Below are 10,145 nucleotides of genomic sequence, written 5' to 3' on the forward strand. Positions count from 1 at the left end.
TAATTGTTGTAACTTGAGCAGAAGCGGAGAGAGGTTTTGGCTCCATAAATAACACATTGCTATTGGTGAGAAGAGTTCATAATTTAAGACTGCACATGACCTAATGATGATCAATTTAGAAGAGTTTGCTTATGGGTTTTCTGTCATATTGTGACTCAGGGGCTCAGACTAGTGTCAGCTAGTGACAGTCCCACCCAACAAAGGGTAACACCCGTAATTTATAATACTGGGAGAAATTATTAATTAGATAAGCAACATTTGTTACAACTTACATGACATGATAATTGGTTCCGTAAGTATATACAGTTTAGTTTTTTTTAATGTTTTATTTATTTTTGAGAGGGAGCTTGAGCAGGGGAGGGGCAGAGAGACAGGGGGACAGAGGATCTGAAGTGGGCTCCATGCTGACACACGTCAGCCTGATGTAGGGCTAAAACTCATGAACCATGAGATCGTGACATGAGCTGAAGTCAGATGCTCAGCCAACTGAGCCACCCAGGTACCCCTATAGTTTAGGTTTATTTAGAGTCAAAATAGGAACAGAGGTTTTCATTTTTGATTTATATATTTATTTTTCTACACAGGTTGTTAGATACATTAAATGCAACTTGATATTGTAGTTACATAGTGAAATAAATCAAATAGTTAGGGAGACTAATGGATGTGAAAAATGCATCATAAACTGTAACATGCCCATAAATTATAATGGAAAGCATTAATATATTATTTTACACTTGCACATATATTTTTAAAAAGCAAGGCTAAAAGGGGTTTAGAAATATGCTCTTGATTTAACACTGGGGTTGGGAGTCAATACTTCTTCTTTATAAAATAAATGAATCTATGTGGTAGCTCAATTGTGGGTAGAAATGTGCTTCAATTAAGGCAGTATAACACAGTGATAATAGTGTGCATTTTGAAGTCAAGTCTAATCTGTGCAAAACTTGGCAATCTATGTAACCTTTCTGAGCTTGTTTTCATTCTTGTAAAATGTGGATAAAATTTTTACAACCTTAAGAATTAGGAATGTAACGCTCCTGTATCAGTGTCCTCAATATATTGATAAATATTATGAATTTATTTCTGACATCTACCATTTCTTCTTTATGATCTCAAGAATTTGGTCTCTGGTTCCCCATTTAACTTGTAATCCTAAATGCAAGGAAGTTCTATTTTAAATTAAAACTCATTTTTTTAAATTACAAAAGCAATATGTAGTCATGTAGAAGACGTGAGAAGCACAGAGACACAAAGAAGAACAAAATTAACACATTTCTTTCATCCCTAGAGACAATCATTAATTTTCCCAGTCTGCTTATGCGTAAATATACCTTCTTAAATCGATTCCATATTCTGTTTTGTAACCTGCTCCCCCCCGAATTTATAGTGAACATTTTCCCTGTGTCATTAAATATGATACAACATTTAAATGACTATATATTGTGTGAATATAAAAAGCTGAGGAGTTTTTGATTTGCAAACCAAATCCCCAATTTTTTTTGGCTTTGTTTTGTTGTTTTCTGTGTTTTGGTGGGGCTGGGGAGGTGGGAGAAGGTATGAATTGTTTTGACGGTGTGTTTCTCCTATTTGTTTTCCTTAATCATGGTTCACTAGTTTCAAAGACGTGACTCAATCCATACCTTGTGCATGACAATGACAGGATTTAGTAGCATAACCCTATCAGGGAACTCATTGCTTGCCAAGACCTAGAACTAGAAGATTTACTGATGCTAGAGAATTTGCTATCAACAGGAGTCACGGGAAAGGCATAGAGTTCCTGTCTTTCAGTTATTCTGTGCAGGAGTGCCTGCCTTCCACTCTGCACCAACCACCTCTGGTTGCCTGAAATTTGCAAACCAGCAAGTGACAAATGCTTTTTGGAAAGGTATGATTGCATTCAAATTGAAAATGGAGGAAGTTGATCAAAGGAGAAAGAAAGAAAGGCATTAAAAATTAATCATCCCAGGGCCATAAAGTCAGCTGTAAACCCTTAGCAATAAAAAATTAAATAAAGAAGTTAATGTTTTAAGCAGAGATTTAAATTTTCCAGGGGCGGGGGGAGCTTTATAGCTGCAGCCGATCAGGTAGCTGGCAAGATTTACAGGGGAAGCCCAAGCATCTCGTCCCACCAGAGGCTCCAGAAAGCATAAAACAGCCATCAAATAAAACATCATTTATATTATTTAGTATCATTGTGAAAAACCTTGGCCATAAAAGGAAATGACACTTTTGACCAACTGAGGATATTACTCTATTCAGTACAGATTAAAATGGCAAAAAGTCCAGGAATGCTAAAAAAACACATCACTGTGTAAAAAGCCCAGAGGAAATATTACAGAAATATACTATATTAGGGAGTTGTATGACTCCAAGTAATAATATTTATCATCTGTCTTTCTCGTCCAAATATCAAAGCCTAAGCCTATACCTGGAATCACGCATTTATTGGCGGGTTGTCTCTGGGACGGCTTAATGAATGGTCAGGTCCTCAGACTCTAAACAGAAAGTTGAACCAGATTTATTACAGTTTCTGACCAAAATTGGCATGCATGTTAGGGTTTTCCTGACAAACTTAAAAAATTGGGCCTGGAATGATACAGGTATAAAGACATTATAACACAGTGGTTAAGAGAATGGTTTTGGCAGCAAAGAGACCCCTTGAATCTTGGCTGTGCCACTTGCAGTGAAACCTTGAGGAAATCGCTTCTCTTCTTCGAGCCTTAGTTACCCCATCTCTAGAATGGGAATGGAAATAATGGTATTCACAGGGTGCTGGATATGAGAATTAAGTTTTAGGTACTAGATATTAAGCATTTAGCATTGGTCTGTGTACTTAGTAAACCTTCAGTAAATGCAGCTTCTTATACTATTTTGTTCTGGTAGATAATCACGTGGAGGTCAGACAGATGTGTGGGAATGATTGGAAGACAGCCTGGATGGCTTGTCATTCCACAGCCTTGGAACTCTGGGTGAGTGCTGTCTTATGGCCTGTAGGTATTCTGGTTTCTTCCGGTGGATTCCCAAAGGTTTTAGGGGTCTCTTCATGGCATTTTTGGTTCCTTTTTGCCCAGCATACAGGGTCTGTGGGTGTGGGGGCGTGATGTTTATTTATGTCTTCCAACTTGTGTCCAGATTTTGGCCAGCTTTAGGTGACAACATATTCACCGGGATAATTCAAGAAGGGCCTTATTCCAGCTCAACTTCCCCGGGTTTACCCACAGAGATATATTATTAATGCTTAGCAACTCTAGGAGAGAATGTTCCAGCTGTTGAGAGGAATTAACACTTATTTAGCTACTTTTTTAAAGCTCGTTAAAGTTTATGGTGCTCTTGTTTATGTACTGATGCTGTTTCTGTGCTACACTGTCAGTCTTCACTTACAGGAAGCAGTGGGGAGGTGGAAGGATGTGGACTTCAGATTATTAGTATGTCAGATGAGAATAATAAAATAATCTTTTGCAATTATTATAGTTCTTTTATTCCCGGTGTTCTTTCAAATGAATGAAGTCCACTTGCTTTTCCTATAGGAAGCTGGCACTGTGCACACGCATGAGACTTGCCCTCTGCCTGCATTCTTCCTTCAGTCTTTCTGATTTTCATGTCACTGTCATCCATCCAGTTACCCAAACCAGAACCCTGACTCCCATTCCATATGTCTCCTGTAAACACGTGGTCAGCAAGTCTTACTACTTCTGGTTCCTGAAATACACCTACCTTCCATTACTGCTACCACTGCCTTAGTTTAGGTTGTTGGCATCTCTTGACGCATTTTAACGGCCTCCATACTGGTCTCTCTGTTCAGTCTTGACCCCCTCTAACTAATAATTTCCCAGATATTTACAGTCTTCTTTCTTCTTTTGTAAATGTTTATTTTTGTGAGAGAGAAAGATAGACAGCAAGTGGGGGATGGACAGAGAGAGAGAGAGAGAGAGAGAGAGAGAGAGAGACATCCAAACAGGCTTCATGCTGTGAGCACAGAGCCCATTGTGGGGCTCAAACCCATGAACCATGATATCATGACCTGAGCTGAAATCAAGCGTCAGATGCTTAATCGACTGAGCCATCCAGGCGCCCTTTTACAATCTTCTTTCTAAAAGATCAATGTGATTCTGTCATTCTTTGCCTGAAAACCATTCAGTTGAGTCCAATTAGGCACCTATCTCCTTGGCATACTTCCCTCCCCTTCCTTCTTTCTTGTAACTGGCCTGTGCTAGAATTATACAGAATTAGCTGCAGGTTCCAATCGGTCAGGCTTTTTCATGCCTTCATTCACTCTACCTGAAGTTTGCCCCTTCCAGTCCATCGTCTGTTGAAAACTGATGGAGATTGCTCATATGACCCCTTTTCTAGCACCCGCTCTGTGATTTTATCCTTATTCTTCTACTTTTCCCCCCATCATCACCTGATCATTCTGTGTTTCCAAGACAATGGATACGTTCTGAGATTATAACACTTATGGACTGCACTATGCTGATTATAAACTCATTTATCCCACTGTACTCTGGACTCCTTGAACATAAGAATGGTATCTCTTTGTGTTTGTTGCTAGGCACTTAGACATTGCACATAGTAAGTAGATACTAAATGATAATGGTTGAATAATTGGATGTATGGATGGATAAGTGAATGGGTACTTCTGTTAATTTTCTGACTCCCTGCTGCTCTGTGCACTCTGGAATCCTCCACTGCAATTTCAGATCTAGGCCTGTTTTCAAAGGCAGCCCCCTCATTATTCATAACATTTTCCTCCCTTGTTAACATCCCTTTCTTTCCCTGCACCGATTTTAAGAGAGAAGCATTTGAATGTAAACCATTTTATTCTAAATTGTGAATGACTTGCTATCTCCACATTTACTATTTTTTTATTTAAAAAATTTTTTTTACATTTATTTATTTTTGAGAAACAGAGTGAGACAAAGCGTGAGTGGGGGAGGGGCAGAGAGAGAAGGAGACACAGAATCTGAAGCAGGCTCCAGGCTCTGAGCAAGCGGTCAGCACAGAGCCTGATGCGGGGCTCGAACCCGTGAAACGTGAGATCATGACCTGAGCTGAAGTCGGATGCTCAACTGACTGAGCCACCCAGGCGCCCCCACATTTACTATTTTTAAAATTATTTTTTATGCCTACTTTTACTTTTAAAGACAAGGTATTAATTCCTAGGTAAGATTCCAACAAAGATATTAGGCCAAAGGATATAGCTTTGCCCTGTCAAATTACCCTTTTACTTTGAGTCTATAGGCCAGCCTGGTTTCACAAAGAAGAGCTTCCCTTTTATAAAATCAACAGATGATATTTATTATAACAACAATAACTACCTTTCCATGAGTGCTTGGCTGTTGGTTGTCCACTATTTTAAATCCTTTATATATATAATCTCATTTAGTCCTTAACAGTAGCCCTGAAAGATCAGCCTCATTTTCCCCATATTGTAGTTGAGGAAACAGAGGTATGGAGAAGCACACGATTTGCCTTAGCTCACACAATTAGTAAGTGGAAAACTGGGATTTGAACCTGAGCTTTCCTGTGCCACCCAACCTATGCTCACAGTGAGTCCCCATGCCAGGTGAACACAGTGACTTTTCAGAGAAACACATTCAAGCAAACAGATTCAGGAAGAGATGGGGACAGTCTATCAATTCTACATGGAATGGTAAGAACGATGAATAGTGAGGCACTCTTCAAAAAAACTCCTTAAGTAAAACATAAAGAGAAGAAAATTGAACTAAAAAAGTTAAACTCAGAAAGTAACTTGCTCAAGTTGTTCAGTTAATAAATAATAAAAAGGGGATTTAATAAGAGTTCCAAGAATGAATACGCTTATTTTATCAGTTTGATTGAAAAAAAACCCCTGAGGCTCGGTGGAGTGTTCATTTTAATGAGGGCCTTGATATTTTTATATTTTGTGTCTATTATTAGAGCCATCAGATGAAGAAGTCTGCAGTTTCAAGGGTCTTTTTACTTTGGGCCGTGAAGTCTACCTTGCTATTCCCTGGTGTTTGTATTTCAGAATGTGTTTATATTTCCTTTTAGAAGAGAAATTCTAAGTGCTAATGCAATTGATTGCCTATAAGTGAGACACTGGGGCCTGGTGATGTGCATTTGTTCCAGTTCTCGAAACATCCCTTATTGGTCTTGATAGATGGCTCATTCCTCACAGGCTCCATTACTTCTGACTCACCCAAATGCCTTTTCTTGCTTTTCAAGGTTGCAATAGCTTTAAGGAATGAGGTCAATATTTCAAAGGCATAATTAATTTAGTATGCTTCCTCTTTCATTAGGAAGCTCATTTTCTCTTGAGCCTCTCTTTCTCAGCATATTTGCAAAGCCCTCTCATTCTCCCTTAATTCCCTTTGTGAACAAAAGGAATTCACTTTTCCTTCCTTCCTTCCTTCCTTCCTTCCTTCCTTCCTTCCTTCCTTCTCCCTCCCTTCCATCTTTAGCTTTGTATTCTCATTCCTTAACATTATTTAACCTGACAGATGGCATGAATTCTTTCTACAATTTTTATTCTATCTTCAGTGGCAATGTATTTCTTTGCAGGGACCTGTGGGTCAAACTCACTGTGGTTCCAGCTACCTGGCCCAGTGGGAATGTCCACAGGGTGAGCTATAGACCAAGTTACACATTAGTGGGACAGCAATGCCTGTAATAAGCACAGGAGAAAAGTGACCAGCAAGGTGAATAGCTTAAAATTTTTAATGATGGTAAAATACACATAAGATTTGTCATTTTATCCATTTTTAAGTGTGCAGTTCAGTAGTGTTAAATGTATAAACTGTTGTGTAAACACTCTCCAGAATTTTTTTCATCTTGCAAAACTGAAACTCTTTACCCATTAAATAGCAACCCCCACTTTCCTCTCCCTAGGCCCTGGAAACAACCATTCTACCTACTGTCTTTGTGAATTTGACGTCTCTAGGTACTTCATGTAAGTAGGATCATACAGTATTTGCCTTTTTGTGGCTGGTTCATTTAACTTATCACAATGTCCTCAAGATTCGTCTTTGTTGTAGTATATATCAGAATTTTCTTCCTCTTTAAGAATGAACAATATTTCGATTGTGTGTGTGTGTGTGTGTGTGTGTGTGTGTGTGTGTGTGTCTATACACTCAGAAGTATAATTCTTGGATCATATAGTAATTCTATTTTTAATTTTTTGAAGCATTTTCATGTTGATTTTATAGTGGCCACACCATTTTACGTTCCCACCAATGCATATGAGTTGTGCACAAGAATTCCAATTTCTCCATAACTTCACCAGCACTTGTCATTTTGCTTTGTTTTGTTTTTTATAGTAACCATCCTAGTGGGAGTGAGGTTGCACAGCTTACTTTTAAGGTGTTTGGGAAAAATGGAAGTTTAGTTTGTTATAAGAATTTCTCTCTAAGATGTCAGTCTGCAGGAGGAAAGATAGTACCTAACACCAAGCAGTAGTTCTTGGCATCAGGTGGGAAAAGTGGTCTTAGATCAAAAGATTCTGATATAATATTAAGGAAATGAATTCAGGACTCCATGATGAAAGAAGGGGCTGAGAGAAACTTGTGAAAAGTTGGCTTTACCCAAACACTATTTAAATTCACGGCTAGATCTCAATGCCCGGACCCAAAAGAACCGTGCAGAAATCTAAGTAGGCAGGTTGGGGCATCAGCAGGGAGGTTGCCACCAGATGGTTCTCACAGACACTGGGGGTTGTGTTCACCTTCAGTTTCAAATTAAGTATTGAAAAACTGAGTTCACTTAAAATAAGCCAGTTTGGTAGGAGCTGAGTTGATTTTCTTGAACTGGGGAGAAGTTTTCCCCTGATGTGGAAAGGAGGGTCATTGAAGTGTTGGTTCCATTTATGAAAGCCAACATCCAGTGCTCCCTGGGTCTCTGGTCCCACTGACCTATGGTTTTGAGGGAAAATTGGAGTCATGGAAATGAAATTTAGTGAGAAAAAGCATATCCCAATTAGAAAAGAAAGGTTTAAAGACTGATTGAATGGGTGAAACAAGAAAGATCCCACTGGGTCAAAGTACAATGGATAGCCAGTTCCTTGCTATGTCTTTCTTAAATACATGACTCAAGCTTACGCACAATGTTCTAGCTTGTTAAGGAGGACTTGAGCAGAGTAAATAGAGTGTGATGATATAACTTTTCTGGCGGGAATGATTTGTAGATCTTTGTAGGTCTTTAATTTTCTTCTGTTCGCAAAATTAGCTCCACAGAGGCATAAAGCTAATAAATGCCCATTTTAGGTCAGCTAGTCATTTTCTAGGTAATATACATGTGTTAGTGCTCTTAATATGATCCTCAAAACAACTCTATCCGGACTGTCTTATTAATCCTATTATGTCTATGAAGAATCAGTGGCTCACAAGAGTTTAATAGATTTTTTAAGAATTCAAAGCTAAATGGTGACACTGGGGTTTGATTCAAGGGTTATGTTGATAATCTTCCCTTACAGCAAGCCACTGCTTCTACATTATGCTGATTAGAATATGCACTATACATGCGATGTGGGTCACATATTCTCCTCACCCTGACCTTGACTTCTTCACTGTAACATACCTGGCCATTGCTTCCAACTCCCTTGTCCTTGCTGCAATGCCAGTGTTTTAAGAGAATGAGCTTCACTCATATCATAGGAAAATCCTCTGAGTTACTGACTCTTGTGTTGATAATTAAACCCTCTTCCCCCAAATCCTTGGAGAAATAGCCTCACTAAAACCAATCTGAGGGGGTACCTGGGTGGTTCAGTTGGTTGAGCATCCAACTTCGGCTCAGGTCATGATCTCACAGTTCATGAGTTCGAGTCCCGCATTGGGCTCGATGCTGTCAGCATGGAGCCCACTTCTGATCCTCTGTTCCCCTCTCTCCCTACCCCTCTGCTGCTGGTGCTCACTCTCACTTTCACAAATAAACATTAAAAAAAAACCAATCTGAGGAATATACCTTATTACTCTTACCATATAGTTACCCATTTTATTTATTTATTTTGTTGTTGTTTAGTTTTTATTTCATAATCATAAACTTGACTCTGCAATTCAGCTAGACTTGGAGAAGAGTAAAGAAAATACTCTTTTTTTTTTGAGAGCACAAAGATTATAGGATATTTTGAGCAGGTAGGGGTAAAAGGTTGCTCTCCTAAGCTACAGAAGGAATGGTCTGGTAGTTAAGAAAAAACACAAGTGAAATTTATTAGATTTGTCCACAGTCAGCAATGGTGCTTTTCTTCCTGGTTTTGCCATTCCTGGACCCAAAGCGTTCCATGGCTTCCACGATATTCCTGCCCTCTTTCACCTTGCCAAAGACCACATGCTTGCCATCCAAGCAACCACTGTGTTGACAGTGCAGATGAAAAAGTGGGAACCATTTGTGTTGGGTTTAGCATGTGCCATGGATGAGAGGCCAGGACCCGTGTACTTCCAGATGAAATTCTCATCATCAGATTTCTCCCCATGGTTGGGCTTGCTGCCAGTGCCATTATGGCATGTGAAGTCACCACTCTGGTGCGTAAATCCCGGAAAAATCCTGTGAAAGCAGGCAACTTTATAACCAAATCCTTTCTCTCCGGTGTTCAGAGCACAAAAGTGTTCTGCTGTCTTTGGAACTTTCTCTACAAACAGAAGGAGAGCCAGCCCAAGGTCTTGCCATCTATGGTGATGTCAAAGAACATGGTGGGGTTGACCATGGCTGGGTGGTGTGGGTGGCTCTGGGGTGGCAACAACTGTAAGGCCTATAGTTATCTATTTTAATCCTCATAAAAACCTATAGGACCAGGCCCTAATATCCCCATTCTGTAGATGATGCAGTAGAGATGCAGAGGTTAAGAATTTGCCCAAGGTCACTTCACTAGGTGGTGTATACAGGAACTGTATGGCATAAATGCCACTCAGTGCCAACTGTTTTGAGCCTCAAGTTTCTATTTTTGCACCATAAAGAGCTTCGTTACATTTTTAAATTAAAGGACCCGTTGAGTGGATATTTATTCAGTAACCCCTTGACTTGATCCCCAGTTTGTAGATTAAAGCAATTGAAGATGAGAGCAGCCACGTGGAAGTAGAGAGGTAGAGTTGGGATTTGCATCTAGGTTTGATTGTCTGCGCAACCCTTCATGGTGCACCCAGGCAGGGAATCTTGGGTATGAAGTATATCTATTCAAG

At 39.5% G+C, this 10,145-nt stretch overlaps 1 pseudogene; it reads right to left on the minus strand.

Moving 5' to 3' along the window:
* Positions 1-9,154: 9,154 nt before the first annotated feature.
* Positions 9,155-9,673, minus strand: LOC122482694 (annotated as a pseudogene).
* Positions 9,674-10,145: the final 472 nt, after the last annotated feature.

Source organism: Prionailurus bengalensis, chromosome D1 (genome assembly GCF_016509475.1).
Source record: "Prionailurus bengalensis isolate Pbe53 chromosome D1, Fcat_Pben_1.1_paternal_pri, whole genome shotgun sequence".
Lineage (NCBI taxonomy): Eukaryota > Metazoa > Chordata > Mammalia > Carnivora > Felidae > Prionailurus > Prionailurus bengalensis.